The sequence below is a fragment of the Cavia porcellus genome, unplaced genomic scaffold (genome assembly GCF_034190915.1).
Source record: "Cavia porcellus strain 051 isolate PalLab524CR breed Dunkin Hartley unplaced genomic scaffold, mCavPor4.1 scaffold_15, whole genome shotgun sequence".
Classification (NCBI taxonomy): Eukaryota; Metazoa; Chordata; class Mammalia; order Rodentia; family Caviidae; genus Cavia; species Cavia porcellus.
Window position 1 is genome coordinate 53,243,395 of NW_026947498.1, and position 12,878 is coordinate 53,256,272.

The window sequence follows — 12,878 nt, forward strand, 5'->3', positions numbered from 1 at the left end:
GAACAAATACTTTGAAGGTAAGAAAGGGGCACTGCAGTACCCAGTGCTGATTCCGGAGTGTTATGATGTGAAATCCAACAATATTATTAATCTTTGTTCAGAAGGATATTAATTTAATAAGTTGTGTTAGCTCTCAACATAAATGAAGATGTGGATAAATGTGTACATGACTAAGTGTATAGGATTGATACTCATATTAATAAGTTTTTGTTGGATAGTTGAACAAAATATCACTTTTGCACTAAACCCTTTGCAGTCTCCCTCATTGAAATCCCATTTATATGTTCCACTTTTGTATCTTGAACAATTATTTGTGGGGGGACAATAAGTAGAAAATCAACTAGTGATTTATTACTGTTTATTTCTTTTCTTTGAAAGTATACAGTATTTCTGCCTGTTTTCTATTCTCCCCCCATTCTCTTTTATCTTTCTCTAAATAAGAAAAAAAAAATAAGTAGGGGAATGCACTGGCCACAAAAAAGCCAAATTTTATTTGGAGCAAGAAGTTGAAGAACAACAGAAGATATTGAAGGTATGGGAAGTTTTTAATGACTAAAATAAACATTACTAGGAAAGGCCAATTTGGTTCTCTCTTTTCAACCACATAGAAGACAGAATTTCTCAACATCATTGTTCTGGGGATTGAACTCCTGACCCTGCACTTGCCAGGCAGGCACTTGTATCTGCTGAGCTAAACCCCTACCCTACACCATTGTTCTTTTAAGCAAAGCCATCTGAATATTTCCAGCAAAGAATGGATACCACTTCCAACTGAGGCTATGTGGGGCCCGTGCATAATTCCCCCATTTCACTCTGCCTGCTGAGGTCACCATGAAGGCTTCATTTCCAAATGTTTTTCAGTAGACGGCTGTAGAACCTCTTTCAGCTTCATCTCTTGAGATTACACGGTATGGACGCCTGTGGAATATAAAGTATAAATGAAAAGCAAGTCTTTATTTTCTAAGGGACAAATAGTGCTTTGAGTGACAGAGAGAGAAATTTGTGATTTGCTACCACAGCCTCTTTGACTTATATACACATCGTGAATTCCAGAATGGAGAGGGAAAGACATCATGATTGATCAGGGAATCTGCACAGCCACATTAAGGATGTGAAAATAAGAATAGTGGATAAGCTGTGAGGCTTGGGCTTCCTGAGGTGACCGAGTAAAGTGAAAGTGCAGAGCTTGATGGCATCTTGGAGAAAGATAGATCATCAGTATAACTATAGCTTTCATTAATGGGCCCCTTGGGCACTTTGAGGTGTAAAGATGGGGACTGTGGTTAGACGTGAGGGCCAGGGGGGATGCCACCACAGCACACACAGCTCTACAACTGGTCTTCCCATCTGCAATATCCTGTCACTAGCAAAAGGAAAACATTGTCATGATTTTAATTTTTAGGGGATTATTATAGGAAAAATTCTCCTTGGAACACATACTGGAAAATTCAGGCTGGAGGGCATGTTGGGTTATGTTTTTGTGTGATTTAATATCTCTACAAAGCATCCCCTGAAAACTAGAAAATGTGACAAAACCATGAAAAATTTGTGTGTTGAGAAGCTAATTCACCTGGCAGATGCTCTCACAGGTAGGTCTTTTTCTACTTAAAAGGGGAAGCTTCCTAAGCAGAAGACTAAGCTTTCATTTTATTTATAAAGGCTAAAAGTGAAAGAAATGGGAACAAAAGAGCACATAAAAGCAATTATCCAATGCCTATGTCTCTTGGCTGAACTAAATCAGATGTTAAAGGGCAAATAAGTCCAGAGGATACAAGCCATGTGTCATAGCAGAAAAGACAAAGGAAGGAAACAGAGCATACAAGAAAAGGAAATAGATGGCAATGAAGCCAAAAAGGCTAAACCTCTAAACAGAAGACTTGAATCGGGAAGGAGAGACGCAGCAGTATCTGGACACACGCTAGGAGCCTAGAGCGAGAACTGCCTTAAGTGAACAATGAATATGCTTAGAAGAGGAAACAGAGTCATAAAAGAAAAATGGAATAAAAAAGAGACAGGAAAATTGGGAAATTCTAAAACCATCCAGAAACTCTAAGGCCTCCCAACTTCTACCCAATATTTAAACCACATTCCAAGAAAGGAGTTAGGAGACAGTAGATCCAAAAAAAAATACTGATGGAAAAATGGGGAAAGGTGACACAGCAAAGCAACACGGGCTTTGGGAGTGAGCCAAACTTTCTCTAATACTTGGTTTTGGCACTGCTGAGTCAACAATGATGCCTTCTGTGTTCTTCATTCTCATCTGTAAAATGGCGATGACAGGTACAGTCACTGTTTTGCATTGTTGAAAGGATTAAATGAAGTATTAGCTATAAGGAATCAGCCAAGTCTATGCTACATAGAGAACACTGCAAGAAAGACTAGCTTTCACTTCCAGTTAGCATCACTGAAATGCTGAGGTATCTGTGAAAAGCTAAGGAATATTCACCTGCCTCAGTATGCAAAAGGTTTATTGGCCTTACTTCAACTTAGCTTAATGCCTATTCAACTCCATAGCAAATTCAGTTCAAGGTTCATACACAGAGTAAATACTCTGTTTTGCTAATATCTAAATAAAGAACACTTGCAATGATTCTGAGAAATGGTGAATATCACTTTTGCACTGAACCCTGGTAATCATCGAATTGTTAGCCTGTAGTTGAGGCCAAATGGAATTCTTGATGATACCAGCTTCTTCTCCTCCCAACAGGAAGAAAACTTGAAGATCTGTGTTCAGCAGTTTAAGTGTCTCTCTCTTTACAAAAGTTTTAAACTTAAAAGTGTCACTATTTGTGCAGACAAAACAAGGAGTAAAGCCGGATGATCTGCGCAAATCGAGCCTCCTGAGCCCTTCATTAAGCCTTTCCTTTCCAGAATGAAGCTCTTAGAGCACAGGACGAGTGCCCACTCTGCTGGGTATAGCTGGTGCACAGCAAAATCTAACACAGATAGCTATTAGTGGACTGGTGAACTTTGGAAAATGGATAATAGTTTCTGATTTCTGCATATTCATATAAGCTGTGCTACCTTTTTTTTTTACATCTTTGATTCAGAAAGCCTTGTTATTAGGCCATGCTGGGACTCAGGAAGCTTATTCACCCGCCCTCTTGGTAAGCACTTGTGGAGAGGGCCAGGAGGAGAACCAGAACTCCCTCCCGAGATCCTCTGGGGCCATGGTGGGACTCAGGCAGCTTATTCACCTGCCCTCTTGGTAAGCCCCTGCGGCATGGGCCTGGAGGAGAACCATTACCTGTAAGCCTACTGCCACGTGGGCTGAAAATCAAGTATACCTCCCCCGCCCCCGCCATAGCTACTGGGGATAGATGTCTCAGATCTCTTTGGAGGATGACCATATGCAGTATAGCAAATATGGGGGATTTTCTTCTATCTTCTGTTTTAAGGCAAAGGTTGTTTTCACTGTTTTGTTATGTTTCTTTTGCTCTATTCAGTATTATCAATTGGTTTTATAATGTTCTATTTTTGGTTTGATTTTGCTATACCTAATTGACTGGACAACTATTGTGAAATTAAAGAAATATACCATAGGACTTATTACTACTATCCCAGTATCCTACTGTGAAATCCTGTACCAGTTTCATCGCATTGTCTCGACTGGCTTTGTTCTGTCTTGTCCTGTTCCATTTTTACTACTTTCAAAATAAAATTAAAAAAAAAAAATAGCAGTTTCCTATAATGCCCCTCAAGTATTCACTTTAAAATTCTTTCAGTTGTTTTGCTCTATATTTCTAAGTAATAAGGTCACAGAATTTATTGTTTTTTTTTTTCATTTTCAGACATTATCTTTTGACTGCCTACTACAGAAAACAAGGCAAAACAGTGTCTACTTAAGAAAATACAAATATATACCCCCTCCCCAAAAAAAGAAAGCCTTGTATTTGATTAGTTATATCCTAGGTCATGCATGAAAAAAAGGCTTGAGCTTACAAACATGAAAAGATATTTTCAGAGAGCTGCCCAAACAAAACGCTACAGACTTGGAAGTTAAAACAATAGAAATGTATGTTCTCATGATGCTAAAGCCTAGACAGTCAAGACCAGGTATTAACAGGGTTTTTTTCCTTCTGAGTGTCATGTTGGATGAAACTGGATGGTCTCCTTCCTTGACTGTTTTCTCTTTTCTCTCAGTGTCTTCACATTGGCTCTCCTTGTTCTGTGTTTCTGTCCAAATTTTCTCTTCTTATAAAAACAGAAAACATATTGTGTTAGAACCAATCATATTTCTCATTTTAACAAAATTACCCCCGTAAAGATTCTCTCTCCAAATAAGATGATATTTGAGAATAAGAATTCATCATAAAGAATGGCAGGTAAGAACCCCATTCAGCAGATGACTGATGCATTCTTTATTTTGGAATGCCCATCTTTAGTTGTTTACTGAGATGCTCCCAAAAAATCCTAGGAAGGCAAAACTTTTGTTGCTCTCTATCACTTACTTAGAGTTCTGTTTTCTAGCAATGAGCTCACCTTTTTTATACTCAAACTGTATTCACAACCAGTTCTCTGTTAAGGGAATATTAAGTTCTGGCCATCTCCTCTGCCAGAAAATTAGAGAGTTGCTATATATGTTCAAAATCCTGTAGAAAGAGAAATTATTGTAGCTCAATTCTTACAAAAGCCATACATGAATACAGAGGAAAATGCTAGTGAAGTAACAAGACAAGTTCATTTCAGAAGGAATGGGGCTGGGGTGTGGTTTGGAGATAGAATGTTTGCCCATTTCAGAATGAACGAAATGGTTAGTTATCCACATGCTCTCTATCTATACTCTTTTATTTGTCTCTCTAATTCTCAAAAGACAAATTTCTTTTTCACAGGACTTTGTTCTTTTTTTCCAACCTACACTGGTTCCCATGGACCAGACATTGAGAAAAGAAAATTCACATGCAAAAGCAAATTTTCTACTTAAATCATATTATCAACTATTAAACAAAGAGGCAGAAGCATCACAAAGCATTGTATTGCTAGTCTGCTAATTCAATGATATTTACACAGTGTTATTAAGAGCCACTTAGCTACCAAAATAACACTCCACTTGCACATGGCATCCATTTCAACTGAGCTCATAAAATGTACTCACTTGCTGCAGATCAGTCGCTTGTGAAGTTTAGGATCAATTTCTGCCTCTGCCTGAGCAATGTCAGAAAGATGATGGAAGGAAGAAATGTGGAGCCTTTCGCTCTTCTGTCCTTTGCTTTCCATATATAGTCAACCTCCAAATTCTTTTGATGCTACCAAGCTCATTTTATTTATTAGCTCATTCACTGATCAGCTCACTATCATATACTAGAAAGTAAACTAAGCGTTAGGGAAGTAAAAGCAAATAAATGGTCCCTTCTGTCAAATAACTCATAGCATAGATAGAAGGCAAAGTCAATTATTAACTACAGCAATAAGGGTCAAGGCAGATCTATATTCTGGGTGTTTGGGAAGCTCAGAAGCAATATTCCTAAAGAGCATTTTAAAGGACAAAAGAATTCATTAGGGGCCAGATTTGGCAAGGGAAAGAAGACAGGCATCAGGGTGGAGAGATAAATCAAAGAATGTGAAAAAGGATATACATGAAACTGCTTAATTTAATTGGGAACAGCCAAATTGTGGGATGGCTGAGCAAAGTGTATTACACATTGGCAGGATATAAAATTATATAGTGAAGTAGGGAACAGATCGGAGACCAGGTTATATTTGAAGTTGTGAGTGACTCATTAAAACTTTTCAGCAACGAGGCAATTTGATACCTTTCCTAGAAGGCCTGTTCTTGGTGCATGACATGCATTAGATTGAATGTATAAGTGCTAGAATGCTGAGAGAGGGAAATCAGATAGGAGGTATTGAATGAGTATGAAGGAGAAAAAGTGAAAATTATGTCAGCCTACAATCTCCATTCTCCCCAACATCAATTACAAGTAAGGATTAAAAAATATTTTTTTTTAAAAAATTCAGAACACCAATGCATAAAATTGGACGTTTGATGGTTATCCCATTCACATATTGTTAATTATAAAAATAGCCATAGAAACACTACATCAAAAAATAGTATAGTATACAATGGTGTAGTGCACAGATCATTAAAATGCAAATTTTGTTATAAAACAGATATTTGTCTAAATTTGGTGGTATAGATGTAACCAGATTACTGAACTTCACTAAACTTCATTTTATTCATTAAACACTTGAGATTAATAATCATGTCTACCTCTCATAGTTATTACAGGAGAAAAATGGGCTAGTTCACATTCAGCAGAGCAACAGACAAAGGAAGTAACCTATGAAGAGCTGTTCCTTGTAGGTCAGTGTAGAATTATTTACCTCCGTAATAAGCCTGTGGTAAACTAAAGAAGATAGTACTGGATTGAAATATCTGAGTTCTCTCTCTCTCTCTCTCTCTCTCTCTCTCTCTCTCTCTCTCTCTCTCTCTCTCTGTCTCTCTCTCTGTTTTGAAAAAGGGCCTTGCTATCTAGAGTTCTGGGATTGCAAGCATGTTACACTATGCACAGCTTAAGGTCTATTTTTTATTAGTTATCTAACTTAAGTAAATTATTTCATGTTTCTGCATGTTTGTTTCCTCTAATCAATGAAGGCAAAAGTTTTTGGCCTATTTATGTAATAAGATTATTTTTTATATGGGACTAAGTGTGAGGTGTGATCAATAGATTCAGTCAATATTGGAAAACTTTAAATTATTGCAATAAAAGACACATTGCAACCACCTCAAGCTTCCTAAAAACATTCAGGAAAGAGGGCTTCCAGTAGTGCTTCAGAAAATGATAATAAGATAAATATGTTTGAATGGATGCAGAGTATTTTGAGGGGGAACATTAATGACAATGTATCTTTTTCTGTAATAAATTATTAAAAATTAAACATCCTATGTATATTTGGATCATCCTTCTGCATGAAAGTAATTTGATTATTCTATAGTGATAAATACACAAGATGAAATGTTTTCTCCTTGTCATATTTTATTCTGAGTAGCAGTGACCACATAGAGCTAGTTATGAACTGCAGTTTAGAAATACTTCCAAAAGAACACTGACTCAAATGGGAGGATTAGCCAGACAAAGGGGCCCCAGAATTGCCACTGATCTGTGTCGCAAGCCTTCCCTGCTTAAAATCTGCACTTTATTATCAGCAATTTAAGTGGATCAGTTCCATAACATCTAAACCACTTTACTACAGTACCAACAATCTAGTTCTCTTGTTCGCAACGACCATTTTAAACATTCAGTATTTCACACTTTTTCCCTAGACCAATAAATGCCACTGAAATGAAATAAATACAGAATTAACTATGGGTCAAGAATCTTTCTACCCCAGAGTCAATGCAATCTCACATTACTTAATTTTTCACATGCTTTAATCTATGGTGACATTCAGAAACCAGCAGATTAAATGTAATTAGCCCATCAGAGCTCAGTTATCAGGCTTCACCCTGAAAAAGATTCATGCAGCACCTTTTGATCAAAAGAGGATATGGGTAAAAAGATGCTAGTCAGAACCATAAGAAAAGTAGAATAAAACTTCGCCCAAAAAAAGTTAACATTATACATACCATCTAATTTTTATTATTTTCCAAACACATAGAAACTAATTGCTTGCTATTATTTCCTCTTAATTCATTTTCATCTGACTGCAGTAGATAGTTTATTTTTCCACCAACAGTCTGAAAGGTTAAAGGGGGAAAGGGCCAAGGGTAGATAATGCTATGAGAAAATTATTTTTCTGGGTGAATCAGTAGGACAACAAACTCTTCCATTATCTCATGAGGTTCAAGTGCCTGAACTATAAACCAACTGGAAAACTGCATGAGATTTTATCACTGTTGATATTGTTGCTTATTCTGAGCTATTTCTCTGAGTGGAAATCATTGTACCCAAATAACAAATGGCAGAGCACTCCATTTAAAGTGCTATTCCTTAACCTTAGCACCACTACACTCTGGACCAGATATTCTGAGTTATGGAGCTCGGTCCTGTGCCTTACAGGCTGGTTAGCAATATTGCATGCCTCTACCCAGTAGATACCAGGAATACTCAGACAGCCCTAGCCTAGCGGCAATAATCAGAATGTTTTCAGACATTAGCAGAAGTTCCTTCAGCTGACAAAATTGTTCCCACTCGTGAACCATGCCTTTAAAGAAATCTATCCTTGCTCAGCGCCCAAACTACATTGTCCTGTTATTATATCAAGAACATTTTTTATGTATTAATATGAAACAAGAAGTTGTCAGTGATGAAGGGACTTTTTTAAACATATCGCCTTCACAGGAACTATCAGGTCACCAGAACAATAGCCAGCAAGTCTCCTATTCCATGAGATTTATTCACCAAAGATTTTCTGGTAGCTCTAATGACACAAGGGATTCTTCAGTACCTGGCTGACATCATCAGCACAGGCTGACCTCACCTTAGCCCTGGCTTGTATGTGATTCCTAGTCCCTGAGCCCAGGGAAGATGGTGCCCAGGAACACCTCTTAATCAAGCCCTCATGTATATGTCTTACTTCCGCAGCGAGGGATTTTCAGATATCTTTCAGTGTCTTACCCTTAAATAAAGGAAATACGAGAATGCTGGCAGTTCAGCCAGTACCAATGCCCCTTCCCAGAACTTCTGCACTAACCTGGAGACTGAGAGCCTGAGGGTTAGGATCTCCTCCCCGGGAACTGCAGCGTGACTGATTTGCCAAGGTAATTGTTCCTGCTACTCCATCATCAGGCTGTGGCAAGTGGAAAGCAAGCTGTTTCTCTCAGGTTGCTATAAATTTTACTGACATAAAATATATCCTCTGTTGTTAGGCAGATTTTAGGAACTTACATCTCTCCTGAGAGTAGCTCTCACCTTGGTGGGGAGAGGAGAATGGCTAAAAACACGGGAACACGTGGATATCAAAGTTTTACTTCATGTTTACATGAGCTTACATGTACTGGTTTCAGCTAAAATATTCCAAGAAAATATTTGGAAGAAAAAAATGATTTGCCAGAATTGTCAGCACCCTTTGAAGTGTTTGGAAAACAGGCATTTTAAGGTAAAGATCACGTGCAGGTTGGGAGAGGAATGTTGGAACCTGCCTTCTGTTTTGACATAAGGAATCTAGAGAGCTCTTTTTTACTTTTTTTAAGTCTCCCTTTCTGCTTTTTCTCTGTATGGTCTTTTTTTTTTAACCTCCCCCTCCTCCAAAAAAACAGAAGCTAACATTTATGAAATTTTCCAGAGGGAAACACAGGAAATTATTACAGAATGTGCTCTAGGCAAGGCAGCTTAGATAAGAAAGGGTCACTAGGCTTCTTTTTACTGTATTACCTCCACTGTGTTTCACCATTTTAAACTTGCATGACTTTGTTTTAAAATTTTAAAAACTAATTATCAAAATAAATTTAAATTATGATCTGCCACAGATAGTCTGCAATGTCTTTACTTTTAAATTAGAAGGCAGCTGCAATACTGATTTTCCCTATGGACAGAATAGCAGTTATTTGTGACAGTGATTTGAAAGTGTCTAATACTGTTCCTAAATGAGAGGCCAGCTACCTATGCCTGTGGCATAAGCAATGCACAGAAAACATAATTGGTATGCAACAGACAGTAGATGAACTTGAGACTGCTGCATAACAGAATTTTAGAGGGATTCTACTCTACTTCTTTAATTAAGTTTGGGAAGTAGGATTCCCCAAAGCCCATGCTTTCAGACAATGGTTTTGTAATTTTTTATAGTAAAATCCAAAGCCTTAGGTTGCATGTTGCTCAACAGAACTAGGACTTTCATACTTCATAATATATTAGCCATGAATTCATTATGAATCATTAAGAACAATTACATGTAAATGCAGGATGGATGAAATATATTTTAATTTCTAATAAATGATCAATACTATGTATATATAATATACATATATTTGTACCCATTCGAAAAATTCAAGGGCTGGGGATTTAGCTCAGCGGCATAAACACCTGCCTTGCAAGCAGGTGGTTGTGAGTTCGATCCCTAGTACCAGTTAAAAAAAAAATTCAACACATTTATTAAAGCATACCCTTATTTGAAATGGATACAAACTTCTTACATTTTGCTTTATACATCTTTGCAAAGCTTTTATTTATAATGAACCCTACTTTTCTTTTATTATTAAAAAAATCTTTTAAAAGATGATATTTATCACAACACAGTGAATATCCCAACTTTTCTGTAAAAAATTAGTTCCACAAATGCTCCCACAAAAATACTGTGGAACAAAGAAAAAAAAAGGAGGGCGGAGATTTAGGTTAGTGGTTCAAGCATTTGCCTGGTAAGCACAAGGTTGTGAGTTTGATTCCCAGTGTCCCGCCCCAAAAAATTGTGGGATAGAAATCTTTATTTAATAACTGAAATGTAAACAGGTAGAAAATTTTGTTCTATCAGAATCCCAAATGCTTTTTACATCCACAGAAAGAGCAAAAACAGAGAAAGAGGAAGAAAAAAAGGAAATTACAAGCGTTTAACATAAACTTTCCTCTAAGCCCTGCATTAGCTGCATTCAACAAATTTTGATAGGTTGCACATTTGTTACTCTATTTTAAATGTTTTCTAATTAATTTCTAATTCATTTTGATCTATACTTAAAAGATATAGCTGAATTGTTTTTGTTTCCTTAATGTCTCAGTTACTTTTCTCTTGTTGCTGAGACAAAATACTTGATGCCCAAAATGAAAGACAAGAAGGTTTGTCTAGCTTACTGTTTTTAGAGGTTTCAGTCCATATTCAGCTCCAAATTAAGCTGGTGTGGCTAAGGGTCAACCATTCACGGCAGCTGTAGCAGGTACAACAACAACCAGAGCAAAAGAGCAAAAGGGGAAGGGCACAGAGAGAAGACTTTCTGTCCCTTCTATTGCATGTAGGCCTTATCTACTGTGTGTAACACTCACATGCATAATCCCAGCACTGAACCATGAGTCATTCAAAACTCTAGAAGCCCACCTCCATGACTGCATTAGGCTTTGGGGGGACATCTAGACTCAAACGATACCACTTAATATCTTTAAGATTGTGCAACTGAAAACAAACAACAAGCCAATATTTCACAACATAATAAAATGACTATGTTCATTAGAATACTTCTTATGAGGAGTACTGACCTATCTTCATGTTTGATATGCATGTTTTAAGTTACATGAGGATTCGTATTGTAAAGTCAAGTCCTTTACAAGCTCTCCTATTATCTGTTTTGAAACTCTGTTCTATTGTTATTTTTATTTTTTCTCTTTAAAAAGAAGTTCTGGTCTGAGCAACAGCAATATTGTACATTTATGTTTTATAGCCCACTCACAATCCTTTAAGACATTTGTGGACTTCGCTTTGAATGAAAATCTCTCTCCAGCCTGCTTTCCTTCCCATAGTTGTCAGTGAGCCATTGCCTTGCAGCCAGCAAATTCTCTGTGTGCCAAAGAGGTCTCCCTTAGCTCGTGTACCCTGCCCCAGCCTCCTTCAGGCTTCCTCTGTCCTCTTAGTGAGCAGCAATTGGAGGGCAGGTATGGTTTTATGCTCTACTGGGGCTTCTAAAGATATAATACAACAAACTAAACCCAAATATCATTAAAACTTATGCAAATAACACCTGATTTGTTTTTATTTGATTTGAGATGGATTGTGGCTCCTCTGTTCCTCCCTCTGGATGTTCCATAGGTTCCTCTCAGGTAGAAAAGATTTACTCCTTTCTGGAATTTAATCTGTTGGGCTGTTTGTTTGTTTTTAGCTCTTTGCTGTTACATTTGATTTAGTTGATCTCATTCTTATAGGGGTAGTGATCCTACTTTGCAACACTCTGCCTCAGTACCCAAAGCAGAAGTTCTTCCATGTAAACATATTTAAGTTTTATGCCCTTCTTGTTCAACAGATCAGCCCATTATAAAAAATCTAGCAATATCTACCAAACTTCCTTCTCAATTACCAGTCTGCACTAAAAGACACCCTCCTAGTGGTCCAGTTCATAAACTAACCTTCACCAGAGCAGTGGATAAATCAGCAGTCTACCGTGTTGTCTACCACCTTGTGGTTATACAGTGCATATGGTTCAGAGGTGCAAGTTTTAGCATTAGAGTCAGTGTTTGAGGTTAGCATGACTGACTGCTCATTAATATACCAACAGTTCTCTAGCACAGGACCGTCCCTTTTATTCCAGATGCCTCCCACAGTTTCCATTTATGAGGCTGTATGTTTCCACCCAGCATTTCTGTGACATTGAATGAATAGCACCTCTGAGCTCCATCCTACATGACAAGGATCCTAAATGTCTCCAGCACCAAGAGTTTTCTATCTCTTTCCCCCCAACCTCCCAATTACTATTAAGTACCCTGTGATTGTGTAAAAAATAATATCTGCAAACATAATGCTATACTGATCATCTTTTAGGCATTATTCTGCTCCAATATTTTGTACAAAACTTAGGAGATTTTTTTCATCTCCATATCCTCAACCTAATGCATGCTGCAAGGTTTTCCTTCAGTAAATGTTAATTATCATTTAATTAGAAATCATATTGGATAAATTTTGTCCATATGGAAGGTTAGGTAGACCAGGTCAGATACACAAAAGAAGACAGCTTAGGTGCATCTTACCAATCATAAATAGGCTTGGTTTTACCATAAAGTTAAAGGAAGGGTTCTCAGAGCAGAAGTATCTGGGCTAGGAATGCATATGTATAAAAGCATGGTCAGTGGAGCAGGCCTGAGCTCCCGACTGCCCTATCTTCAGCGATTGTAAAGCACTGACTTGTTCCCTGAATCTGGTATGAGGAGGGCAGCTTTCCCCACAAAACCTGCCCAGTAAAGCCTTGGAACTTATCACGGTCAAGTCAAAAAGTCACATATGTTTTTGGCCAAAAGCCCAATTCTTCA

At 37.6% G+C, this 12,878-nt stretch overlaps 1 long non-coding RNA gene across 1 annotated transcript in view; it reads right to left on the reverse strand.

Annotated features, from left to right (window-relative positions):
* Positions 1-344: 344 nt before the first annotated feature.
* Positions 345-12,878, reverse strand: part of LOC134470577 (uncharacterized) — a 36,519-nt gene continuing 23,985 nt past the window's right edge. The window contains exon 3 of the long non-coding RNA XR_010039517.1: positions 345-918. This is a non-coding gene — a long non-coding RNA (uncharacterized LOC134470577). The remainder of the gene's footprint in view (positions 919-12,878) is intronic.